General features: G+C 47.4%; 1 long non-coding RNA gene across 1 annotated transcript; it reads left to right on the forward strand.

The window, feature by feature from the left end:
* The first annotated feature begins 24,312 nt into the window (after window positions 1-24,312).
* Window positions 24,313-25,865, forward strand: LOC142817439 (uncharacterized). Its single transcript, XR_012895233.1, has 2 exons — window positions 24,313-24,409; window positions 25,602-25,865. It is a non-coding gene; the product is annotated as an uncharacterized LOC142817439 (long non-coding RNA).
* The last annotated feature ends 309 nt before the right edge of the window (window positions 25,866-26,174 follow it).

Here is a 26,174-nt window from a genome sequence, read left to right on the forward strand (position 1 = left end):
TAGCACGGCAAAAAGGACCACGGCGTGACGACCGGCAATGCTGACACGAGCAGTGCACATTCCGATCACTGGTACAGTACCGCCATCGGCAACACGTATTGCCTGCGTCGTAGATGGCGTCATAATCTTTTGTAAGCGGCAGCGTAGAGAAGCGCTCATAATAGATAGGTGCGTGCCTGTGTCAATGAGGGCGGTCACAGGAACATGGTCGACTTGTACTTCAAGTAGGCTATGGTGCGTGGGAAGCGTCCGTAGAGGATTTTCGGTCGTCATTGGTATTGCAGCTTCACCTCTATCACCTGCAATATCTAGTTTTCCTGCTGCGGTCGTCAAGAGAAGCTCGGCGAGGAAAAGCGCCGAGGTGGCGGAGAGCGGGATTGGCGACGTAGCGGCGACCGGACGAAGGGGCGTCAGGGTAGCGGCGACCGGGCAAAGGGGCGTCAGTGGAAGGCTCGTAAGATGACGACGAATAGAAATTGAAGGGTGTGGCGTCTGAACGTCGAGGGCTCGTCGGATGCATGAGCGCCGAGGTAGAGAAAGTCTGACGTGGCTGGTTTGACCAACGGCGGCGGCAATAGCGAGAAAAGTGCCCAGGCTTGTGACAGGAAAAACAAATAGGCCGGTCGTTGGGTGTTCGCCATTCCGAAGGGTTACAGAAGGGCATTGTTGGAGGTGAACGGCGAGCGGGTCCTCGGGAGTAGGACGGGACTTCAGGGCGAGTCAGGGGACATGCTGAGGGAAGTCTGAGGTTCGCAAACTCCTGCCTCACCACAGCTTGTATTAACGCCACTGACGGCTGATGTTGGTCAGAGGCGAGCGTTGTGAAAACGGGTGGCTGAAGAGGAGCCGGACAGGTGGCTTCGATTTCCCGACGAACAATACGTGTGACGTTGTCATACGTGGGGGACTGGCGGGCGGCTTCACACGATGAGGTCGCGGCCGTGTTGGGCAGCCGGGTGAATCGCTGAGTAATACGGCGGCTCTTGGCTTCTTCGAACCGCCGGCACTCTTTAAATATGGCGTTGACGGTGGCAACGTTGTTATAAAGTAGTAGATTAAATGCGTCGTCTGCTATGCCTTTCAGCACATGGGCCACTTTCTTCGACTCACTCATGTGCTCGTCAATCTGGCGGCATAGGGCGATGACGTCGTGAATGTACGCGACGTACGACTTCGTCGACATCTGTGCACGGGCCGCCAGTTGATTCCGCGCTGCGATCTGCCGCTCAATGGTGTCACCAAAAAGGTCGCGGATCTTTTCTTTAAAGGAGTCCCAGCTCGTAATCCCAGCTTCGTGCGTCTCGAACCACACGTGTGGTGGGCCATCGAGGTAAAAAAGCTCATTGGCAAGCATAAGAGTCGGGTCCCACCTATAGCTTGCGCTGACCCGTTCGTACCGGTTCATCCATTTGTCGACGTCAACGCCATCCTGACCGGAAAATACACCGGGATCATGAGCAGGAGGTAGAACGACGTATGTAGAAGTCACGGTAGGGGCAGGTGGCGAAGACGATGGTTGTTCAACCTGTGACATGGTTGGACCTATGATGATGCGGCCGTTGCGGAGCTTCGTGATGAAGACGGGGAAGTACCTAGCAGCTCCACCACAAAGATGTTACGTAAAAATGACACGAGGTGTGCCTATTTAAAATCTATATTCAAAATGATGCATATGGCGTCGAATAAGATGGAAGCAGCACGCGCAACCGACAGACCACTTCCTCGTTGTCGTCTTTTCACCGCTGATGCGTCAGCTACGTAGCAATGTTCTAACCTTCCTGGCCTTTCACCTTCCTTTCATTATGCTGCGGCTCCGGAGAAAATAAAGAAGGGCGAACATATTTCGAAAAATAGCGCAAGCGCTATCGAGTGATTCGGATGGTCGCCATTACTATCAAATTGGACACGGATTTTCAAATTGCGGCAAGACCACACTCTAGAAAAATTTAAAGACGAGCCCAAAATGATAAAAAAGAACATTTGCGTCGTTTTATGTACGAAACTGACCAAAACCACTAACACCAGTCCTTCATAAATCAACCTAAACTAAGAACCAGGGAATAATAAAAAATGTGTGCAAGAAATTAGTAAACAGAACGAAATAAGCAAGCAAACAACGCAAGCAAAGCTCGGTGACCAAAGTTGAGATTAAAGTATCAATTTTTTTTCCTCAAAGAGTGCTTTTGTGATGGCATGCACCAAAAGCTGTTCCTCTTTTGGGAACAATGTGTGTCTCACTGGTTTCCCGTGCACATTGATCCCGATGTTTCTTGAGAATTTGCACAGCGCCAAGAAAAGGGCTGCAGCCGCAAGATGTACAATGGACTGCCTGTGGTTGCTCTTAAGAAATTGGCATGCTCATGCGTTCTGTCGTGTGAGCACTCTCTGCTTTGTTCTACGTATGATCTACTGCATGATATGCAATCACATAAACGACGTCTATTCGGCATGGAGTTCTGAAACTATAAGAAAAGTCGTGAATGTAAAAAACGACAATCATGCAAACACGATTGTGCTTGTTTGGCCTCTTATCTCTAAACATTGGTAGAGTTACAATCACGCTTCCAGCTAGGAAACTTTTAAAAAAAGCGTCCTAGGGAATCCAGAGTTCCTCAGGCGTTCCATCTGTTTCAACAAACTTGTTTCTGCCCAGCTTGTCCTCTACCCAAACGTTTTGGTCTGCCTTTACAGGCAGCAGCCTCCTCCTCTTCCTACGTTCTCGCTTATCTTTCTGTTTTGCTTCATTTTTCTAGTGGCATCCACCATCGACAGGACGTCAGACATCCACCTTCAATAGGACATCTGATGCACCAGGACACGGTTCGCATCGACGTGGCGGGCATGTGTAAACACGGTATACAACGATAGCTGCGCAGCACGCGTCGATGCGTTAAATAAAAAACAAAAAATAACGATTCCAGCGCCATCTGAAGATTTTACAATGACAGGCCCCTAAACGTGAGCGCTGCTTTTGGTTTCAAGGAACGTACAGAGATGTCCACTGTTAAAGGGAACACCGGAGTGCGTGGCATCCGCTGGGCGGCACTGCCGGCTGGCAGCGGCAACTATTTTCGCGAAGAAGCAGTGAGCGCAGTGGGCGGCGCTCGTTTGTCGTCTGCTACAGTTTCAGCTCGTCGCGAACCATGGCCGTGGTCGCGGAATCTTCGAATGCTCGCCTTCCTTCGATCTAGAATAAATATGTCTGGAATGATGTTTAACCAGATTGCTATCCCCTGGCCCATCAGTCGGATTGCCATCTTTCATTTTCCTTCTCGTTAGATAAGGAATTGCCCGCTTCGAAAAAGCTTTCTGCTGACGCCAGTTAAAGGCACTTGTAAATTCTTTGTTCAGCTTACGCACTGCAGCAGACTGAATCTTCATCAGTGCACATGAAATACGCGCTCCAAATACGCGATGGTATGTGGGGTTTTACGTCCCAAAACCACCATATCGCCGTAGTGAAGGTTTCGGGAATTTTGACTGCCTGGAGTTCTTTGACGAGCACCCGAATCTGAGAACATGAGCCTACAGCATTTTAGCCTTCATCTAAAATGCAGCCGCCGCAGCCGAGATTGGATCCCGCGACCTGTGGGTCAGCAGCCGAGTACCTTCACCTCCAGAACACCAGGGCGGCGACTTGCTCCAAAAGAAAAAATATTCTTTATAAAGCTATGCTAGAAAAAAGACGGCCGTAAACAAGCCATGCTTCTTTGACCACCAAAAAGATCCCCCTGAGACACGCATAATGAGGCAATTGTCAGAAGCACAATAAATTAGCGGGGCGAAATTTCAAGGCACTCATTATTACATTCCAAGAAAGAAAATAATGAATCTGTTGTCTTGTGCAAGTTTCCCCAATTGAAGGTATTGAGTGTGCAAACATATGTCTAATTATTCTGCTAGCAGCCAGGTTCAGTACTTGCACAAAAATAATTAACTGTTTGCCCCGAAACGTATGCACGGTTTGTTTATTTTTTTCTTGCATTCGTTTTGAGCAGCGAAAAAATACTTTTCGCGTTGGTTCTGGACCGCGGCACGTCGAATTATTGTCAAACATGGTAGTGTTTCCAGCAAAATGAACCTCTGGAGCGATACAGAGCACAATGAAATTAATTGATTGCTACTTGTCTACTCAGAAAGCCTGCAGGAATGTGCACACGTAGTTTCATATGAGGCGAAAAAAACAGGCAAGGTGTGACATCCTTTGAACATCGCGTCCACAAATGTGGGCGTCGTGACTGAAAGGGACATCAGTGAGGTAGTATGTTAGATAAGCTGATTCCCTTGTGACTTTAACATAACTTTCCATCTGAGCTCGCCATGCAGCCTGTGGACAATTTTCAAAGCGTCATGCCTGACTTCGCGACGAGCTGAAGTGCCAGCGCAACTGTAGCGCACGATAAACGAGCGCCGCCCGCTGCGCTCCCTGCTTCTGCGCGAAAATAGTTGCCGCTGCCGGCCGGCAGGGTCGCCAAGGTGGCGACACGCGCTCCGGTGTTTCCTTTAACAGAGGACCCCCGCTGTAAACGCTCATAGCGGTTGCCGGACATCCTAAGATCTGTGGTGCAATTATATACAAATTCCAAATCCAGACGGAGGCGTTCTGTCGGTGACGTCAGAAAGTGGGAGTCTGCAGCGGTTGCGAGGACGAGGGGAAGCAAACAGCCAATGAGGGAAAAGAAGGCCTGCGTCATCAATAGGTGACTGGTAAAACGGGAAATCGCAGGGAACTGTGGAATACGACGGCTTCCGGTCTGACGCACCGCGCGGGTCAGCAGCGGCACGCACGCATTTCTGTACTGCTCCATTGAAAAAAAGTACCTGGCCGTGCAATGTCAGTGGTTTAGAAGTTTTTTTTTTGCCAACCGTGACTGTGACGATGACAAGCTACGAAAGCCGTGAACAGTCAGGAAACATTTTTGTCGCACTAAAATGATCTGCAATGCTTTTATGCTGCTCGGGGGTGCTGTCAGTTTGGCTAGCAGATCAGGCGATACATAAAACAGTTTTCCTTGTATGATATGGTAGTGCAGATAAAAAGGCACCGTTCTAAAGACCTCAGAGGATGGAAATGACTGTAGCAGTGTGCTAAGAGTTCATTTCGGGATCGCTGCTTCGGCCGACGTCGTCAATCGATCGGCATGAAGCGCGACACTTATTGAGCGCGTTGAGATGATTTTTTTTTCTAGCCTTCGGCGTGCTATAACATGTATTTCTTAGGTGAAGCCAGATGCTTATTTGAACGCTGATCTTGGACAAGCTGCACGGCATGGCGGCACTGAACAATACAGTCAGACGTAGACGGCGCCGAATAATCGAAACCCTGCGCTTGTTTAACGTACTTCTTCCTTTGGGTACCGTCCTGGCGCACAGTTTGACCAAGATAAACGCAAACGAACTCGTCCAGCGCTTCGTGTAAACTTACTTTTGAGTGAAGCTTTCGCGTTTTTTGTCACGTATATGGGTGCAATGGCCGGCACTAATCTCGTATGGCAGGTATATTTCGCCCACTCGTTCCACTCGTTCCACTCGTTCCACTTTCGCCCACTCGTTCATCTTTGCTAGGTGGGCCTTCACGACAATTTGTTTCTCAATATAATATTCGCAGCAAACTCATGCGTAAGCTTTTTTTAGTGTGGAATACACACGTATATACCTGTGATAAAATGATTTTCGCACACTCTGGCCTCAAACTTCCGTACTCAAAGGCTACCTGTCGCTGTGGCTCTGTTCACAAACGCGGCCCACCTCGTTTTTGTCTTCAATACAAGAGAATTGATACCTGTTTTTGCCTTGCACGCTCGAGTTGGAGCAGCCAACGGCTGAACAACTGACCATGGTTTATTAGGACGAAGATAAACGGGTCACCAAACGGGCGATTCCTGGATAATCTGAGGCTTGTGGCGAAGCGGTTTCCGTCGTCTACTCTTCTCGAACCGCAAGCTGGTAGCAGACGGTGTGTGCCACAATCTCTCGCTCTTTTACTGGTCACCTAATTGACGTCGACTTGGAGACCGTAGAGAAAAAGTAAAAAGTGTTTCTAACATGTTCAGAAGTGTTTAACTATTATTGCTCACTATCAAAATGTATTGGCACTAGTTTTCAAACGTTGAAGAAGCAATACGGTACAATTCAAACGCACTCTTTCTGTTATTGTTTGGAACAACGCTAAATTTAGCGGGACGATTTGTGGTGGCGCTAGGTACATCACCGTTTCAAGCAGTTACTGCTCTCACATCTCCACCACTAAACAGCTCAACTATCGAAGCCACGGAGGAAGGTAAGGTAGGAGAGGCCTTGACGTCACTCGTTGTGAAGCCGCGATGGAGCCGGAAGTCAGCCATATTGACTTGGCGAATTCTCTTCTCTTGTTTACACCCGAGTATAAAGGAGATGGCGCGACTCCATCTCCGGCTCGAAAAGCACGTGGGCTGCACAGCGCGTGTGTCGTGACGATCCGAAACTGATGGAACGGGTTCATCACTCTGAGCAAGCGGGACATCTTCGGCGAAATCATTTCGCCCGAGTAATAACACGGAGTAACGGCTTGCCGACAACAAGGCGACTACAAGAGAACGCGCGCTAGATGCACTGACAGTGGCGAGTGTTTATCTCGTCATTTATTCAGCAACTGTACAGACAACACAATTGGTCATGCGCCTGGTACGGTTGCATTCCGCCACACGGCCGACGCAGCGTCCTGCCACTGTGTCCGTGTTCCGCGTGAAACTCACCGGTGTCAGCATGCTGCGACCGTGATAACTTTGAGCATGGTGCAAGTGACACTTGAACGTGGTTGCTGGTACGTTGAGATTATATGCAATGCTGGTAGAGAGTGTACGAAGCGGAACAGAAAAGGTGTTTTATTACGCACATGCAAGTTGTTACTGTACACACACAACACGAAACTACTTATGTGCACATGGTCCTCATGGCATCTTGCTGGGCTCAACAGCGTCGTCCGTTGTCACAAGCAGGAGCACTGCTGAACCGTCACTGACCTGCAAGGCGTTCGTCGTCGTTCAGCTTCGTTATGGTGCCCAAAGCAATTTCGCTGAACACTAACTTTCTTCATCCGCGTCATCCACCGCATGACACATGAATATGCACTCGTTCTATGCACTGTTGAAACGCCATGATGAAAAAAGGGATTTGTAGACGTTGCTAAGAGTACAGTAACTGCCAGGAGAACGCTACGTAACCAATAACGCGGCGCAGAGCACAGATATTGTCCGCCATTGCTCAGCACGAGACTTGCGGAAGCATATATTCCGCCGCCAGCCACGGCCGCTCAATGCCAGACCAGCTCCTCTGCGCAACACGTAACCATAACAACGCCGCAATTGTGCCCAGTGAATATGGCCGCCATTATGTCATTTCCGCCACACTTTTCGCGCAGCGCGCCGGCTGGACATGCCCCACGGAGGAAGAAAAGGTAAGGAGAGGCCCTGACGTCACTTGTTGTGAAGCCGCGATGAAGCTGGAAGTCGGCTATATTTACTGGGCAAATTCTCCTCTCTTGTTTACATATGATTGCGAAGCAGAAGGCGCAACTTCCTCTCTGTCTCAAAAAGCACGTGGCCTGCGCGCCGCTTGCGCTGGTGCTATCCGAAACCAACGGAACGAATTTCAACACGCTGTCTTGCCGCAATAAGGTTGACGAAATCTCTGCGTATGGCTGTTGTACTCTTGCAAGGCCGGCGTTTACGATAAACACGGCAAGTTGCACGTTAAGATTTTTTCTATTTGATGTGTTCTTTGTGAAAATAAAGAGGATATTTCGGACATTGCCGTACGACGAACCAGGCACCAAAACTTGTACAGCTTCTTTCAGATCACTTTTTCCCCCTTTTGCGCTTCTCTTTAGGCTTTATGAAACTTTCTGTCAGGCTGTGAGCTAGACACAGCTATAAAAAAAGGAAAAAATGTATTCCCTGCAATAAACCCGGAGGTCCGTAATTATGCCAGTAAAGTCGGCGTCACGGTGTAGCTTGTGTGCGTGGCAGCCCGTTGAGTTTGCGCCGGCCTCTTTGTTTTTGCCCCTCTTTCATCCGACGCGCACTGGTTCCTACGGATATCCCAAAGGCCGTGATTTCATTGGGACAAAAGCAGCGAAGACTACCCGAAAGTGCGTGGGAACACGTCTCCAGCGTGATTCACGCACACTAGTAGCTACGGAGAACGGAGACCATGATCACGTTAGGGCGAAAGGTGGGAACGTTAGCCGAAAGAATGTGTGAGAAAAGGTCAACATCACTTGGTGAACATCGTTCGAACGGCTTTGTCATCTTCTGAATGCACAAGCACGCGCATCTAGTGAGGTGCACCTAGTTACCTTGTGCAGGTGCGTGTAGACATTTAATTAGTTTCGCTACAATACAGACAATATTGCGGAGAGCAAGACAATATTGCGAAGAGGGAGCATCTTAAGCGAAGCAGAACAGGAACTTCAATGCGCAGAAGCATGTGCTAACTGTACAGGAACATGAAAAGCAATATTAGATTACAGTTTTAATAAGGGCCTGTGGACCGCAAATGCATCGTCTATTGTCATAAGAAGCAACATCGACTAACTGTCACTAACATGCAAGGCATTCATTGAACGAATTCTCGAGCACAGTCGTTATCTTTTATGATAGATTTCCAGTATAATTTTGACGGAAGCTGCAAATTCGAAGTACGTATACGCGCGCTCGTTCTATGGTTTCTAGTTCAGACAGAAACCGGTTTTATCCGGTGGTGGTTACAACCACCACCGGATAAAAATCGCCTAGCTAACAATGCGGCACAAATAATAAATGCTGTCGAACACCTGCAGTACGCCACGGTTAGGTGCGAGGCTGTTACGTATTCGGCGGCTGGACGACAGCCGGCCCAGGAAAGAGACGACTCAAGCAGTGCCAGGAAGACAATCCCAGTTTATTCACCTTGCGGCGCGTTTTTAAGCGCTACGCAGCCAATCGCAGGTTGGCACGAAAGAAAAGAAAACAGCAAGATAACAGCAATCGGGCAATGTTATCAGAAAGCCCCGACGTAGAAAGAGGGCGAGCACTGCAAACGTTACAACTCGGCCAAAGCTACCCCTAGCGGAAGGCGTTCAAGAGGATGACGCTTCATGAACGGCTGGAGGTGGTAACAGGTAGCCAACACGTGGGCAGGTCTCCAAGCACAGCACTGACACGTTTCGCACGGTCATATTGTCTTTGTGCACGGCGTGGGCGAAGACCCTGAGGTGCATGGTGGCACTGGTCGTTGAAGTAGCCACCGCAGAAGGAAATGGAAATGGCATTGCGCGTCGTCTGGCTGGAACACGCCCGCGAAGGTTGGCATTAAAGGCCAAGAGGAGGCAATGTCGAGAACAGGCAATGTTCAGAACGGGCACCACTCGCCGAGTGTCGATTGGCTGCAGCACGGGAGTTGGCTGCAGGCGCCTGGAGCAGGGTTGATTTCGCCATCTGGTACGACAGGATCTGAAATGGCTGAGTGGACGAGCGGTAGAAACGCAGAAACTACGTCAAAAGCAACCTGGCGCCCAAGCTTAGAAAAGCCCGACAGTTGATTTCACTGGGAGCAGATAACGTGAAAGCCGAACACGATAAGGAAAAAAAAAATATATACTTGCGCCAAGTTGCATGCACACAAAAGAAACAAGAAACACTTAATAGGTTCGGCTAAGGCAGTCCGCATTAGCATGGTGTTTGCCTTTCTTGTGCCGCACTGAGAAATCAAATTGCTGAAGTGCTAGACTCCAACGCATCAAGCGGCTGTTTTTGTTCGACATTTGATTTAACCACACTAAAGGTGAGTGATCAGTTTCAAAAACAAATGAGGAGCCTTTGAGGTAACACGACAGCTTTTCGAGAGCCCAGACCAAGCAAGCACATTCTTTTTCAGTTGTACTGTAGGCTTGCTCGCGTGATGTTAGTTTTCGACTGGCGTAGACAAGAGGATGTTCCTCGCCCTTTTTGTTCACTTGACTTAGAACAACGCCCATTCCGCGGTCACTGGCGTCACACTGAACTAAGAAGGGGAGAGAGTAATCTGGTGCCGCGAGGACCGGTTTGCTGACAAGAATCTTTTTGATCTCAGCAAAAGCATCTTTACGAGCCTTATTCCAACTTACAATAGTTGGCTCAGTTTTGCGCAGTGCGTCTGTGAGAGGACTAGCGATATTTGCGAAGTTGGGAATGTAGCTTCTGTAGTAGTCGGCTAAACCCAAAAAGGAACGCAAGTTAGTCTTTGTTTTCGGCAAAGGAAAGCTAGTGATTGCTTCAACTTTTATTTCGGAAGGACGTCGCTTCCCTTGGCCAACAACATGCCCCAAGTAGTGGACTTCAGAGCTCGCAAGACGACATTTGGCGAGTTTGAGAGTCAAGCCTGCCTCGTGTATTCGAAGGAATACCTGCTGCAGATGTTCCAAATGCTGTTGCCAGGTGCTCGAAAAAACAGCTATGTCGTCAAGGTACGGAACAGCGAACGACTCGGCTCCTTTGAGCACTTCATGCATTAACCTTGAAAATGCGAAGGGTGCATTCTTGAGGCCAAAAGTGAGCACAAGAGGGCGATATGTGCCTGTCGGTGTCATGAAAGTGGCGAGCTTACTGGCGTTTTCCGTTAGTGGCACTTGCCAGAAACCGCGTACCAAATCTAACGTAGAAACGTACCGTGCCGCGGACACTTTCTCGATCAAGCCCTCAACGTTTGGAATGGGAAACATCTTTGTTTTTGTTATCGCATTCAATTTTCGATAATCGATGCAGGGTCGCGGTTCCTTGCCTGGACTTTCTACAATAAACATAGGTGACACATATTCGCTTTCTCCTGGCACGATTAGACCCAGTGTCAACATGTTTTGAACACAATCGTTCAGGATCTTTTCGTGACGGGGGGAAAACCTGTGCATCCTGGTTCGGAAAGGTTGGTTGGATGTTAACTCAATGTCGTGCTCCACGAGATTTGTCCTGCCGGGAGTGGGACTAAACAAGTCTCTGAAGTTGCGCACAAGCAGTTCTAACTCCTTTCTTTGCTTGTCAGTTAGAGAAGCTTGTTTAGTGACAGATTGGACTATCTCTTCTGTTGATGGGGAAGAGCAGGGGCTTGGCACTTGGGGTAGAGGAACGTTGATCTCTTCAGGCTCGTTAAGGACAATGCTCAACGTCTCACTGCGTTCGATAAAAGGCTTCATTAGATTGCAGTGATATATCGTCACATCATTGCGTTTACCGGGCGTCGTTACCAAGTAATTGGTGTCGGAGAGCTTTTGTTTAATCGTGACCGGCCCATCCCATGCTACTTCCAGTTTATTTGCCTTTGACGACCGCAGAATCAGCACTTTATCGCCTTCCTTGAAGGTTCGTGTGCGTGCGGATCTGTCGTAGAACACCTTTGAGCGTTGCTGCGCTTCTGCCATGTTTATCTGCGCCAGTTCTTGCGATTCACGTAGGCGCTTCAACAAGGTCAGCACGTACTCGACAACTGATTTGTCTACGAACTTGTCTTCCCACTTTTCTTTCAACAACGTTAGCGGGGAGCGAAGCGCTCGACCGTAAACAAGTTCCGCCGGCGTGAACCCAGTCGCTTCGTGAGTGACGGAGCGCAGAGCAAAGAGCATCGCGGGAAGAGCTTCGTCCCAGTCGGCGCCTTTCTCGAAACAGAGTGCACGCAGAATGCGCTTCATTACAGAGTGAAGTTTCTCGACTGAATTACTTTGCGGATGGTAGACTGAGCTGTGGTGAACGGATATGCCGCATTTCTTCAAGAACGTCGTGGTGAGCGCGCTTGTGAACACAGAACCTTGGTCGCATTGGATTTCACTAGGAAATCCAATTCTTGCAAAGACGCCGAGTAGCGCGTTTACAACTGCAGTGGAGCTTAATTCGGGTAATACCACTGCTTCCGGGAACTTCGTAGCAGGGCAAATGAGTGTTAGCAAGTATTTGTTGCCCGCCGCTGTTACTGGTAATGGACCTACAATGTCGACAACTAATCTGCGAAAGGGTTCGCCAATCAAAGGCACTTGGACCAAAGGTGCTTTGAGTTTTTCGTTTGGCCGCCCCGTCCTTTGGCAAACGTTGCAGGAACGTACCCAGTTCTCCGATTCTTTGAAGCACATCGGCCAGTAGTAGTCGTTCAATAACCTGCTCTTGGTCTTGTTGATACCTAAATGGCCAGCCCAGCTATCGCTGTGAACCAAACCCAAAAGTGCGACTCGATACTTTTTGGGAACGACAAGCTGTTCAAAGGTTCTGCCTTTCTTGTTTTTGAATATTCTGTACAAAATGCCTTCTTTGACTATGAGCGACACGGCTCCTTTTTGTTTCCGTTTTGATTTTTCCCAGCACGTCTTCAGCGACTCGTCGTTTGCCTGCTCCATTTTGAGAGCGCTTTTGTCTAACTTTGCTAGAAGCTGAAAATTTTCACTGACTGGGTTTATCGCTTCACCTGGGAGCGCATTACCGACGGGAGTGCTGCTATCAAAGGCTGGCGCGACACAATTGGCGTCGACAGGAACAGTTTCGCTTGGTGCAGTAGCTTGTGTCGGTTCACTCTGGTCTGTAATTTCCGTGTTACGGGTAGCGCTGGTAGCTTGAGCTCTTGTTTGGGACCTCGTGACGACCATTACAGGGTTAGCATTAAGTTCCAGTCCTGCATTTTGGAAGTCCCTCATTGATCGGTTAGAAAAAATGTAGGGAATTTTCTGAGGAAGTTTATCGGAAACCGCAGCATCAGTTTCGAATGTGCCGAAGGCGCCCTTCATTTCGACTCTGGCTACCGGCAAACACTTCATGTCTGGCTCTAGTGCCTGGCGTACCCATACACATGAACCTGTTAAGTTCTCGGGCTTAACAAATGACGGGTGGACGATATCAAATGTTGCGCCTGTGTCGCGCAGAACGTTGCAACTGATGCCGTTCACCTTCATGTCATATGTGTAGGGCAAGAGTAAATCGCTCTCTTCGGTTAGCAAATTGACGGAAACTGCTGGCTGTCGGCAACCGACTGCGATGTGACCCGGTTGTTGGCATTTATAGCAGACCAGCGGTTGTTTTTCTTCGAACTTGGAACTTTTCGGTTCACTCGCGTTGGCTGCATGCCCTTGGGCTGGAACACTGTCGCCTGGTTTCCCTTGGTTAGTTTCTTTCGTTCCTTTCTGAAATTTCTTGAACGCTCCTGACGGCTTCTTTCTTTGTTCTTCCGAACTTTCCATTCTACGGGAACGGTACTCGTCCGCCAAGCTGGCTGCCGTTTGCAAAGTCTCTACGTTTGGCTTGTCCTGAATCCACAGCCGCATTTGGTCCGGAATGGACGCATAAAACTGCTCGAGCGCAAACAGTTCAATCAGACGTTGCTTGTCCTCGTATGCGTTGGCACTCTTAAGCCATTCCTCTAACAAGCTCATGGATTTGTAGGCGAATTCTGAAAATGACTCCCCTTGGCCACGCCTCGTGTTACGGAACTTCATCCTCAAGGCTTCTGTTGACAAGCTGTACCTTCGCCTCAAAAGAAGTTTCACTTTTTCGTAATCATGAGCATCTTCATCTGGCATTCTCGCGATTACATCGGCTGCCTCATTTGGAAGTAATGTCAACAGGCGTTGCGACCAAGTCTCTTTTGCAAGTGCAGCTCTTGTACACGTCCTCTCAAAGTTGACGAGATACAAAGTGATGTCACTGCCAGCCTTGAAAGGTTGCATGTATCCTCGCATATCGAAACTGTCATTGCGTTCAAGGTTATGCAGTTGCATCTCTTTTAACTTCAGTTCTACTTCTCGTTCTTTGAGCTTTTCCGAGACTGCCCTCCAACACTCCTCGACTTCGTCGTCGTTTGCTCCGCATTTGGATATCGCTTCGATAATTGCAGGCTTCCGCATAGACTTCTGTACAGGGATACCGAGCTCTTCAGCTAGCAGCACTAGGTTGGGTTTCGTTAACGACGTGAGGATCATGACTGCAGTTAACAAGTGCTACCCTGATATGTACTACTATTTAGCAAAGTCAACAACAAATACAAAAGAACCTCGACTACCAAGTAAATGCTGCTAATGCTCCCAATGAAGTCAAGCAAGCCGTGCTCTCACCAAACCGGACGCCAAGGCCGCCTTCGACGTGCGCTCCATACCGCCGCCACCGCTGCCACCAGCTGTTACGTATTCGGCGGCTGGACGACAGCCGGCCCAGGAAAGAGACGACTCAAGCAGTGCCAGGAAGACAATCCCAGTTTATTCACCTTGCGGCGCGTTTTTAAGCGCTACGCAGCCAATCGCAGGTTGGCACGAAAGAAAAGAAAACAGCAAGATAACAGCAATCGGGCAATGTTATCAGAAAGCCCCGACGTAGAAAGAGGGCGAGCACTGCAAACGTTACAAGGCCCATGAAAACGCGTACACCGCCGCTGGCCGCCTGAACGGTGCCGCACCGCACTACATCAACAATAACAAAACGCCGCCATTGAGCCTAGTGAATATGGCCACGCGTTACGTAATATCCGCCACATTTTTTACGCCCTGCGCCGGCTGGGCATGCCCTCTCTTTACCTTTCCTTCCTCCGTGGCATGCCCTCTCCTACCTTTCCTTCCTTTGTGTTCAAAGCCGTTGGCTCAGTCGAGCGCAGTCATGATGGAGGACAACGGCACCGCTAGCCACCAGCAGCAGCGGCTCATCCGCGTTTCCGAGGGTCAGCGCGCGCTGGTGCTCGCCTTTATGACCGAACATCCACAGCTCGCGGCGAAAGCCATCGACCAACAGCGCGGCGTCACGGTCACCGACCGGCGGCAGCTGTGGCAAGAGCTCAGCGACGCTAAGAACCGCTGCCGCACAGCGAGACAAAGAACCGTGGCAGTGGGAAACGCCATGTTGTCTAAGAACCCGGATGCCTAAAAGTCGCGAAGCCCTTACGTTTCAATCCAATCCCTGCCACCTTGAAGCTATTTCAATCCATCCTGTTACTTTCGGATGGTCTCTCCGACCATTCCTTCGCCTTCCTCCGAAAACCGGAGAAAAACAGTCACGTGACACCTCGTCCCACGTCAAATAGAACGTCACAGCATTCGTCAAGGCTCGAATGGGCCAATCGCGTGCAACTCAATGGAACAGACCGCCTCCGTCCGGCTTTGGAATTTGCATATAATCGCACCACAGGTTGAACGGAGTGAGGTTGATGTCAGTGGCAGCATTTAATGACATTTACAAATATTTATTCACAAATAATAAAATTCGGCACCACTGTGAAGTATTTTTTATTTGTATGTCTTCAATTTATTTATTTTCTAATTTGTCAAGTTTAAATCACATGAAGCGCGGGAAGAGTTTGACTTCAGTTCATAGCAGAAACTGTTTTAGGGGGAAGCTCCTTAAGACCTCACGATGTCCGCCATCTCCCATCTGTCAGTAACACGTCTTCATCTGTATGATATTTCTGAACAATTTTTCATGTAAACTTCAACTTATAAGCAACAGAGGGCGTTGGTGGTAACCGTTTTGCATGTAACCTTCAACCTATAAGCAACAGAGGGCGCTGTGGTTAATTGTAGATGTAATGGCGCTGCTGTCAGCGCTATATATATATATATATATATATATATATATATATATATATATATATATATATATATATATATATATATAGACAAAAGAGAAGGAAGCGGATGCAAAGCGGCGACGGTGACAACGAAGTTCTACACCACAGACAAGGGCTAAGGCAGCAAAGGCTAAGCGGCAAAACGCCAAGCTGACACGCTGTTCAGACAACTTGAAGCGGATGCAAGGCGGCAATACCGACAAGAAAATTCTACACCAGAGACGATAGCTAATGAAACTGTGATTATGAAGTCAAAACATAACCCGGAACTCGAAACCTCATATCAGCTATAAAGAAGAATCACCATTATATCACAATCGGTTTTAGCACTATCTCTTTGAATAAAAAATATATATGTATCACAACCACAATCAGTCTCAGTACTATCTCAACTTTAATCACAATAATCACCTCCGAAAGCTTCGCCTCCTAATTATCTTCAAGCAGCTTGAAATGCAGTGATTTTTGTTTGTTGCCTCTCCTGGCTTGTTTTTTTTTTTTTTGGGCAATACTGGTCGTGGTTTTGTATATCACGAATTTCGGTTACACAGCGCTTTCTAGATAAATCAGGCATTCAAGTTAATGCTGTTCATTTATTTAGTACCATTACCAAGGCTCTTAAAATACAGTTCGATGCTATATTTCGAAAAATTCAAAATTGATGCCGCTCAGTTTTTCAAACTATATTAGGAAATTACTTGACAACTACGTCAACACAAGCAGTCATAGCGACGGACGCGTCACAAAGTAAACAAAATTGTGGAATTGGTGTTTTTCTCCTGCCGTAGATTGGTCCTTTTCGCTTCGCCTTTAAAATTTTGTGCCCAGCTTTGAAGCAGATTTTTTGCGATAATTCTAGCTCTCCGTAAAATAACGGCTTCAATAAGTTCCACAGTAACTTTAACGAATTCACTATCAGAATGTGCCTCTCTTACCGCAGATGAGAACTCGCATGATCAGAGTGCTTTAAAAGCATTAGTTCCGTCGCATCTCAATCTGATCTAATTAGTCTGAGTTCCAGGACATAAGGGCATATATAGAATGAAATGGCAGATGCGCTGGCAAAGTCATCGTCAAATGGGCCTGTTATTGAGATATTACTGGCATCAAAATTCTTATTAGGTGCTAGATTAAGAAGGAAACATCTGTTAGAGAAATTTTCTGCCCCTTCACTAACGACCACATGGGAATGGAAGCACTACATTCGTCAACATGTTTCAAACACCGTTCCGTTTTTTGGATGCAGATTTTCATCGGATTCACCGCGTGGAACAGCCTCACTGGTTCTGCGCAAGCGCAAGTGCTGGCAATCCCGGCAGCAAATGACGGAGGCATCAACTCACCCAACCGGCTGAACAAGCACCCGTTCCGCTGTGAGGCCACCGAGACATTTCGCGCAAGCTGGCCGCGTCTCACCGCAGCGCTGTCATTCCCGGCTACCAAATCGACAGACGCATCAACATCGGCAAGCCTTAAAAGCAGCTGGAATGGCTTACACCACTTCAGTGGGAATGGAAGCACTACAGCCGTCAACATGTTTCAAACACCGTTCCGTTTTGGGGTGCAGGTGAGTACCGCCCCTCAACTTCACTGTAAAAAGTCAAGCAATGTTTGGCTGCTTCCAGGCCCAAAAACGTTGTTTCAATTAACATGTGAATGTGTGTTTATCGCTAAGTTGCTATTCATGTCCGGCGACGTAGAGCTAAACCCTGGCCGCCCCAAAGACGATCCTCACAAAGAATTGCTACAGCTCATTAAATCACTGCACGACAAATTTGATTCCAAACATGAAGAAGTGATGTCTGCCTCGAGTGAAGTCAAAGAAGCTCAGTATTCAATGGAGCAACAAATCGCCGATCTCGACAATAGGCTCTCGGCAGTTGAACAAAGCATTCGATCGTCAGAGGGTGTCACGGACGGCTATTTTCTGCGACACCGCGTCACGGCAATTAACGGGCGCCGTACTCCCCGACTGACCGTGAGAAACGGCGGCACATGAAAGGAAACCGATAAGTGCAAAATTGGGGTGCTCTCCTTAGAACGTCGCCGCCGACAGTTAATCCTTTTGTAACCGTGGCGACGTCTGCAAGGTCGTAGAAGGCCGCGGTATACCCCGTACAAGGATTAGACTACAAGACGCCCGGCTGAGAGCTAAGTGGTTGACCGTTCCCACGGAGAAAAGCGTGGGAAACGCTCTGGTGGCCAAGCCGTATGACAACAACCCGACAGGTTGTCACTCTCGCTAGTTGCGGGCCCTCTCCCTATTAAAAAGGGGTGGGGTCAAAATATTTTTGGGGCGGAGTTTCCCCTCAATTAAACGCGCATGATTGGACCCCGGTTGAAATCTCTTGTCCCCAAGGAAGAGAGCGAGGAGACACGAGGGGGATTTAAGCGCAGGATTTTGCCCTGCTAGGCAGACTAGTCGCTGACCAAGATGGTGTAGAAACAGATCAACAAGCATCTCTTCTAGAAGTTTTTAGTGTGGCTCTGTATCGGCTGGCCACCTAAACTTAGCCGTTCGTCTTGCTGTGACGCGATATTAACGTCTGCAACGTAGACATCGGGACTTCGCTTCGAGTTAGCTCAACCTGCTCGAAGTCACCTGCAAGCACTAGCCTCCCGGAGCCACCAGCGTTGCAACACCGCCGACATAGCAGTCGTGCCAGAACTCTCTTCGACTTCTCGCATCCGATCGTCGGGGACACAACGCTGCCGGTCATCACACGTATGCCTTCACCTGTTTATATCTTCGAACTTTCTCCTCCGTCGTTCTATTTGTGTTAGTTTGTGTAGGTTGTAATAGTTCTCTCTCGTAAGCTGATTTATTGTTTCTGTTATATATTTCTTTAATTGTATCAAGTGTCGTTGTATTCTGTTAGTTGTATAGAAGTGTTGTATGAGATCCCGTGTTGCTGCAATATCACTAGAGTAAAGTTTGTTTTGTTTTCCCACGTCTCTGATCTCTTCACTGTCTCTGCTTGCGTACGGAACGAACCAACCTGCTGTCATTCCCGTCGCCGACTTCGCGCTGGCGACGCTAGAGTGGCAGCTTGTAACAAAACTGGCGTCCGCGAGACAGGACGTTCCGTACAAGAGTAAGACAGTGAGGGGTGAACGAGAACCGTGTGGACAGCGTGGTGATAGAGCCACAGAGTTGAAGCAGTTGCATCCTGCAATGATTGCGCTGTTTTTATAGTGGCATTATAGTGACAGTTGCAGTATGGAGTGTATGAATTTTGATAAGTGGATCGCGTACGGTAAACAGTTAGACCTCGAGGGCGCCGAACTGAGACAATGGATTAAGGAGCAGCAGGAACTGGCGCAGGCCAGAGAAGAGCGGGCACGGGCCCGGGAGAAAAGGGAAAAAGAAAGGGAGAGAGAACGAGAAGCGGCAAGGGAAGCTGGAGAACGGGAAGTGCAGTTACTGCAATTAGAGATTCGCCTCAGTGAGGGTAGCAGGGTGAGCCGATCCAGCAGTGAGCACGGCGATGCCGGCGAGGGACTGTCATTTGAGCGAGACACATGGTGTCAAGGGCTACTCACGGGTCTGCCTTGCGAGGCAAATGAAGCTGTTGCGCGACTCAGTCAGCAGAACGCGAACAACTACAAGGTAGTTAAGGCAGATATGCTCCGGATGTTCGGAACTTCGGTCTGGACAAAAGAAGAGCAGCTCAGACAAGAGTCTGAAAGAGAGCGCGAAGCAGAAAGACAAGAGTCTGAAAGCAAGGCGCGTCGGAAAGCGTTGGACATTGAAGCGCGTCATGAAACGCCAGAACCAGAAATCGCGCTTGAAAAGGGCCCGCATATTCTCGCATGCATCCATATAAATGATGTAGAGAACGAGGCCTTGGCCGGTCTCGAGGTAGAGACAGTATCAAAAAACGGTCCTAGCGAGGATGAGGGGTGTGCCAGCAGCCCTAATGGACCCAGTAAGAAGCTGGAAACCATCCTCATGCCTCGAGAGGACGTCTCGAGATCGTCACATGCAGATAGGGTTAGCACAGTGGCTAAACACAGCGAGAACGCGACGCTTCAGGAGTGCAGCGATGCCATCGGAGAGGGCCCAGTTAATGGTTTCATCAGCATTAACAAAGATGATTTGACCCGGCAGTCCGTCGTGACACCGAGTTCAAAATGTTTGAGCGTGGGGCAAAATGTAACACAAGCTCCAACGAGCTTCCCGACTTCTGAGGTCACGGCACGACATGATGATGGCATCGAGAGAAAGGGGGCAAGCAAACATCGCCGGAAACGAAAGAAGCGGAAGCGCACTGCGCTGCGCAAGCCTAGGTCAGGCCCCACTCAGTCGCAAGAAAGACGAGAGGGTAAGCCATTAGTCCGTTTCAAGAAACGTCAATGGTGGCGTTCAGGGAAGCACAAGCGGCGAGCCAGGTGTAGAGGGAGGAAACGAGGTACGCCACCCCAACGCAGCGTGCGGTTCAGTTCGACAAATTCGGGAAAGCGGCCTTTGCCGAAGGGTCAGAGTCGAAAGGGCAGAGTGGCTAAATACCGCATAGGGGAGAACACAAAAGAAAAATGGCACAGGCTCCCTCCGAGCTACTGGCGTCACTTTCAAATTCCTGAGGGGAACAGGCCAAAGTGGAAAACGAGGTGTGACGGCAGTGCACTGCTTACAGTGTGTGCATTTTGTATCCTCTGGCGTGTTCGAAAAAACCGCCGGGACCGCGACCCCATCGTGTGCGATTAAAAGCACGATGAGAAGAGGGTTCAAGTTCGGTATGAGTAACTTTTGCACAGGCATGTTAAATATTGTTACTGAGTGTTGCATTGGAGATGCAAATTTGAGTCATTTTAATTTTGTAAGTTACATGATGCGGAGTAAATTTTTGAAAAGAAAAACCGCCGAAATAAAGGCTGAAAATTGAAGTCCGGTAATCAATTGTACGAATATACCGAGAAGGAAAAAAACTAAAAAAATGTTCTGTTTTTTTTTAGTGTTTCAAAGGTTTAGTTGATACCGTATGCCTTTACCGTCATGTGGATGTGGCGTGAATTGGCATTTAAGGAAGACGATATTAATATAGACCAGATGATTTCGTAAAATGGTTAAGTTGGCGCAACACAGTGGAGTTGTTGTTGCGCGCATTGAGAATTGAGGTCTATGAGCATGTTATTATTTTTCCTTTGGTCGGTTGTTTTCCGTTTGTATGTACGTATTTCATTGTATAAGAAGTGTATTTTGAGTTATTTTCTTGTTGCTTGGTGCATTGGTTGTTTTTACTTACTGTAATGCACATTGAAGGATTGCACTACAGTTGAGGAGCGCACCTGTTCCGTTTTATTTTGTAGTATACATTCGTGCAGTGTATTCTGTATTGATGGCTGCCGTACACGGCTATTTCCTCTTCTTGTTTGTATGGCGCATTGATATTGTTGCGTGTAAATGAAGCTGGTACTCTAACCATTGTTTGTTTTTCCTTTTGTTGTTACTTTGATGCACTCTGCCTATTTATGTTGTGTATGAGAGGGACAGTCCTCATGCCTCCCTTGTTGGTGGTGTTTTGTTCCTTGTTGTCGGAAAAATTCCCCTCCGTGCGAGCAAATGTTATGAATAACATTCTGAAAGTGGGGGGCAATGTCACGGACGGCTATTTTCGGCGACACCGCGTCACGGCAATTAACGGGCGCCGTACTCCCCGACTGACCGTGAGAAACGGCGGCACATGAAAGGGAACCGATAAGTGCAAAATTGGGGTGCTCTCCTTAGAACGTCGCCACCGACAGTTAATCCTTTTGTAACCGTGGCGACGTCTGCAAGGTCGTAGAAGGCCGCGGTATACCCCGTACAAGGATTAGACTACAAGACGCCCGGCTGAGAGCTAAGTGGTTGACCGTTCCCACGGAGAAAAGCGTGGGAAACGCTCTGGTGGCCAAGCCGTATGACAACAACCCGACAGGTTGTCACTCTCGCTAGTTGCGGGCCCTCTCCCTATTAAAAAGGGGTGGGGTCAAAATATTTTTGGGGCGGAGTTTCCCCTCAATTAAACGCGCATGATTGGACCCCGGTTGAAATCTCTTGTCCCTAAGGAAGAGAGCGAGGAGACACGAGGGGGATTTAAGCGCAGGATTTTGCCCTGCTAGGCAGACTAGTCGCTGACCAAGATGGTGTAGAAACAGATCAACAAGCATCTCTTCTAGAAGTTTTTAGTGTGGCTCTGTATCGGCTGGCCACCTAAACTTAGCCGTTCGTCTAGCTGTGACGCGATATTAACGTCTGCAACGTAGACATCGGGACTTCGCTTCGAGTTAGCTCAACCTGCTCGAAGTCACCTGCAAGCACTAGCCTCCCGGAGCCACCAGCGTTGCAACACCGCCGACATAGCAGTCGTGCCAGAACTCTCTTCGACTTCTCGCATCCGATCGTCGGGGACACAACGCTGCCGGTCATCACACGTATGCCTTCACCTGTTTATATCTTCGAACTTTCTCCTCCGTCGTTCTATTTGTGTTAGTTTGTGTAGGTTGTAATAGTTCTCTCTCGTAAGCTGATTTATTGTTTCTGTTATATATTTCTTTAATTGTATCAAGTGTCGTTGTATTCTGTTAGTTGTATAGAAGTGTTGTATGAGATCCCGTGTTGCTGCAATATCACTAGAGTAAAGTTTGTTTTGTTTTCCCACGTCTCTGATCTCTTCACTGTCTCTGCTTGCGTACGGAACGAACCAACCTGCTGTCATTCCCGTCGCCGACTTCGCGCTGGCGACGCTAGAGTGGCAGCTTGTAACAGAGGGGCAACAGGGAGAAAGTCTCGTACCTCAAATGGCCGTACTGAACCAACGGCTCAATAAATTTAAAGACCGTTCACGTCGAGAAAATTTCATATTTCACGGCGTAGTAGATGGCGCTGCTGAAACATGGGCACAGTCAGAAGAAAAAGTTTGCTCGATATTAAATTCAGCTTTAAGCCTGAACCTAGATAGCAGCGATGATCGCATTTCGCGGGCGCACAGGCTTGGCCGTTTTGTCCCTAATAAGTCCAGACCTGTTATTGTCCGGTTTTCGTCCTGTAAACTAAGAGAAACGATTCTGTCTTCCAAAAACAATATAAAAACAAGTGGTGTCTTCGTAAGTGAAGACTTTTGTAAGGCAACCAGAACTGTCAGGACAAAATTGTACAATTTTGGCAAGAAAAGCGGCGAACTTTTCACTGTGAGGTACAACAAGCTGTATATCAACAAAAAATGTTACATTTACTCCCCTGATACCGACAGTGTCTGTGAACTGCATTTAGGCAACGCCACCAGTACTGTTGAACTGTCGTCTGCCGCTACAAACCGCCGTCCTGAAGTGTATTTTTCCTAACAGAAGTTTGGCATCAGCAACGCAGCCAGTCTTCTCAAGGCTTATCATTCTTGCTGTCAAATATGCGCAGTTTAATCAATAAACACGACGCTCTAACACCTATTATTGTTTCATGCGCTGCTGACGTGGTTGCATTGACTGAGACCTGGTTGACCGATAAAATTTATAGTGAAGAGCTGTTTCACTGCGACAAGAATTATGTTGTGTACCGTCGTGACCGCGATATAAATCCGGGTGGTGGCGTTCTAATTGCCGTTGCCGACAATATAGTGTCCGCTAGGATTGCACTTACAACGTCCTTAGAGTTGTTTTGTGTACGTGCTGTCATAGACCACCAAAACACATTGATCTGTGCTTGTTATCGGCCGCCAAATGCACCAACTACTTACTGCGATGAGCTGCATGACGTTCCTAATTTTCTCGACTCAGTATTTCCTCACTCTCCGTTGCTTCTTCTGGGAGATTTAAACTTTCCTAGAATAAGTTGGGCTTCGCAATTTCCCTCTGTTTTTGGTTCGTCCTCCGAAAGTCAATCTTTTATTACCTTGTGCTTAAATTTCAATCTTGCGCAACTTGTATCTGGGCCTACTAGAACTGGCACTACTTCATTGAACACACTTGACCTGGTCCTTCTCAGTAATCCTAATTTAGTGCATTCATTAACTTGTTTACCCGGAATAAGCGATCATTGTTTTTACAGTTTTTTGTAAAGGGTCGTGTTACATGTCACAAAAGCAATCCAAAATTTATCAGAGATTATGCTAGAGGCGATTACACAGCAATCAATAATGAGCTTGCATTATTCATTGACGAGTTCATGCCAGAATTTTTTAGCCGTACTGTAGAAGATAATTGGACACTATTTAGGAACAAAGCTACGTCACTTATCGCTAATTACATTCAACTGCGCAGGCTTTCCGGACAAAAACGCTCCCCTTGGTTTTCAACGACACTAAAAAGATTATCAAACAAGAAAAAACGGACTTTTCGTCTTGCGGAACGCTGTCAAACATCTACTCGTTGGAATGATTACGCAAACGCACTGCATGCATATCGCATCGCGGTAAGAGAAGCAAGACATATCTACCTTCCCTTCTTTCTGCTAATCCATCAAAATTTTGGAGCACCATTCAAATAAAAAAGAAAAATAACATATCTCTTACAGATACTGGTGGTTGCACCATGAGCAATGAAGAATGTTGCATGGTTCTAAAGGACACCTTTGCAAAGTCATTTTCTGACTGCTGTACTGACACAGTCCCGTACATGCGCAAAAAAGATTTTTTTTCCCATGGATCCACTTGTTGTCAATTTTGCGGGGATTTTAAAGGTAATTCATAGTTTAAAACTATCCTCTTCCTGGGGAACAGACAAAATTAATTCGAAATTTCTGAGAAATACTGCTGTGTACTCCTTTGTATTTTTATGTATCTTTTCACCCAGTCTATTGAGTGCTCGACTTTGCCCGCAGATTGGAAGGTGGGGAAGGTGGTACCGCTGTTGAAATCAGGTAACCTTCATTCTCTTCTCAATTACAGACCCATTTCACTTACCAGCGTACCTTGCAAAATCCTTGAACATAACATATTTTCTATCTCCTTTCATTTCTTAAGTCAAACTCTTTCTTCACTTCATTTCAGCATGGGTTTCACAAGAACTACTCCTGCGAAACGCAACTAATATTGTTTATACATAGCATTTCTTCCTCTTTAGACAAAAGCCAAGTTATTCATTGTATTTTCTTAGATTTTGCTAAAGCTTTCGACAAGGTGCCTCATCGCTTACTACTTCCTAAACTCAGTACTCCTAATATTGATCCTAACATCTTCAGTTGGATAGAATGCTTTCTAACTAAGCGTACTCAATTTGTAACCGCTAATGATGCTGCATTCCCGCGCTGTCACGTAAAGTCAGGTGTTCCTCAAGGCTCCATCTTGGGCCCATTCCTAATTTTACTTTATATTAATGACTTGCCTACTGTTATTAATAGCTCTATAAAACTTTTTGCCGACGATTGTGTTCTATATCGTGAAATAACTAATCAACATGATAAAGTTATTCTTCAGTCAGACCTAGATAACATATCTAAGTGATGCTCACAATGACTAATGTTCCTAAATCCCATGAAATGCAAAATCATGTCTTTTTCGCGTCGCTCTGGCTCATCCACTTCTTTCGGCTATACTATCAATAACATCAATCTTGATTACGTAGCCTCATATAAATATCTCGGAATTCAGCTAACCAATAATCTTTCTTGGCATGCGCACACCGAATACATCACTAACAATTCCAACAGATCCCTCGGCTACCTACGCAGCAATGTTTCTAAAGCCCCCTCCCATTTAAAATTAATGCTGTACTAACGCTAATTAGACCTAAGCTTGAGTATGCGTCATCTGTGTGGGATTCCGGTCAAAAACATTATCAGCAATCATTGAGTCGGTTCAAAATCGGTCAGCATGTTTCATTAATTCTAATTATAACCGCACATCTAGCGTTTCACTAATGAAATCAAACCTTGGACTAATTGATTTGCAAATTCGAAGAGAATTTTCTTGTCTATGCCTTTTTCACAAAATCCTTTAGCAAAATAATTCACTTAAACAGGAACTCATCTCGCAACCTTCATACATATCGTCACGTCTCGATCATCAGTATAAAGTTTTTATTCCTTTCTGCCGTACTTACGTTTTTTCTAGACTCCTTTCTGCCAAAAACCAGTGCCGAGTGAAACCACCTCCCCCCTCCATCGCCTCCATTGAGGACGTGTCATCCTTCAAGACTGCACTAACCGATCATATATTAAGTCTCTAATAACTGAATATTGTTTGAACATGTATTCAGATTAATTGGTTGCATTATTGTGTTCTGTTAATGCTGCATTCTTGTTATATTACCCACCCCCTCTGTAACGCCTTTATGGGCCCTGAGGGTAATGTAAGTAAATAAATTCAAGCACTTAAGGTGGCGGTTCTGCTCCCTCCATCTTGCCAATAGTTCGAAAGAAGACTCCAGACGACGCCACTCATTCACGCTTGCAAAAAGCGAGAAAATTGCTCGCGCAAGTACAGTCGCATCGCGCGTGTCTTGTACGTCGTGCGAGGTGGCGGCAATCAGCCTATAAAAACCAAGGTGGACCAACGCAGACAGCGTCTTTCACCTACTATCCGCCAACTGTGGCCATCGTTTCAACGACACTACGCAAGGTACCCACCGTGACAGCTGGCAGACTGAAACCGGTGTCGTTTCGCTGAAGTGTAAACAAACGCATG

This window comes from Rhipicephalus microplus, chromosome 5 (genome assembly GCF_043290135.1).
Source record: "Rhipicephalus microplus isolate Deutch F79 chromosome 5, USDA_Rmic, whole genome shotgun sequence".
Lineage (NCBI taxonomy): Eukaryota > Metazoa > Arthropoda > Arachnida > Ixodida > Ixodidae > Rhipicephalus > Rhipicephalus microplus.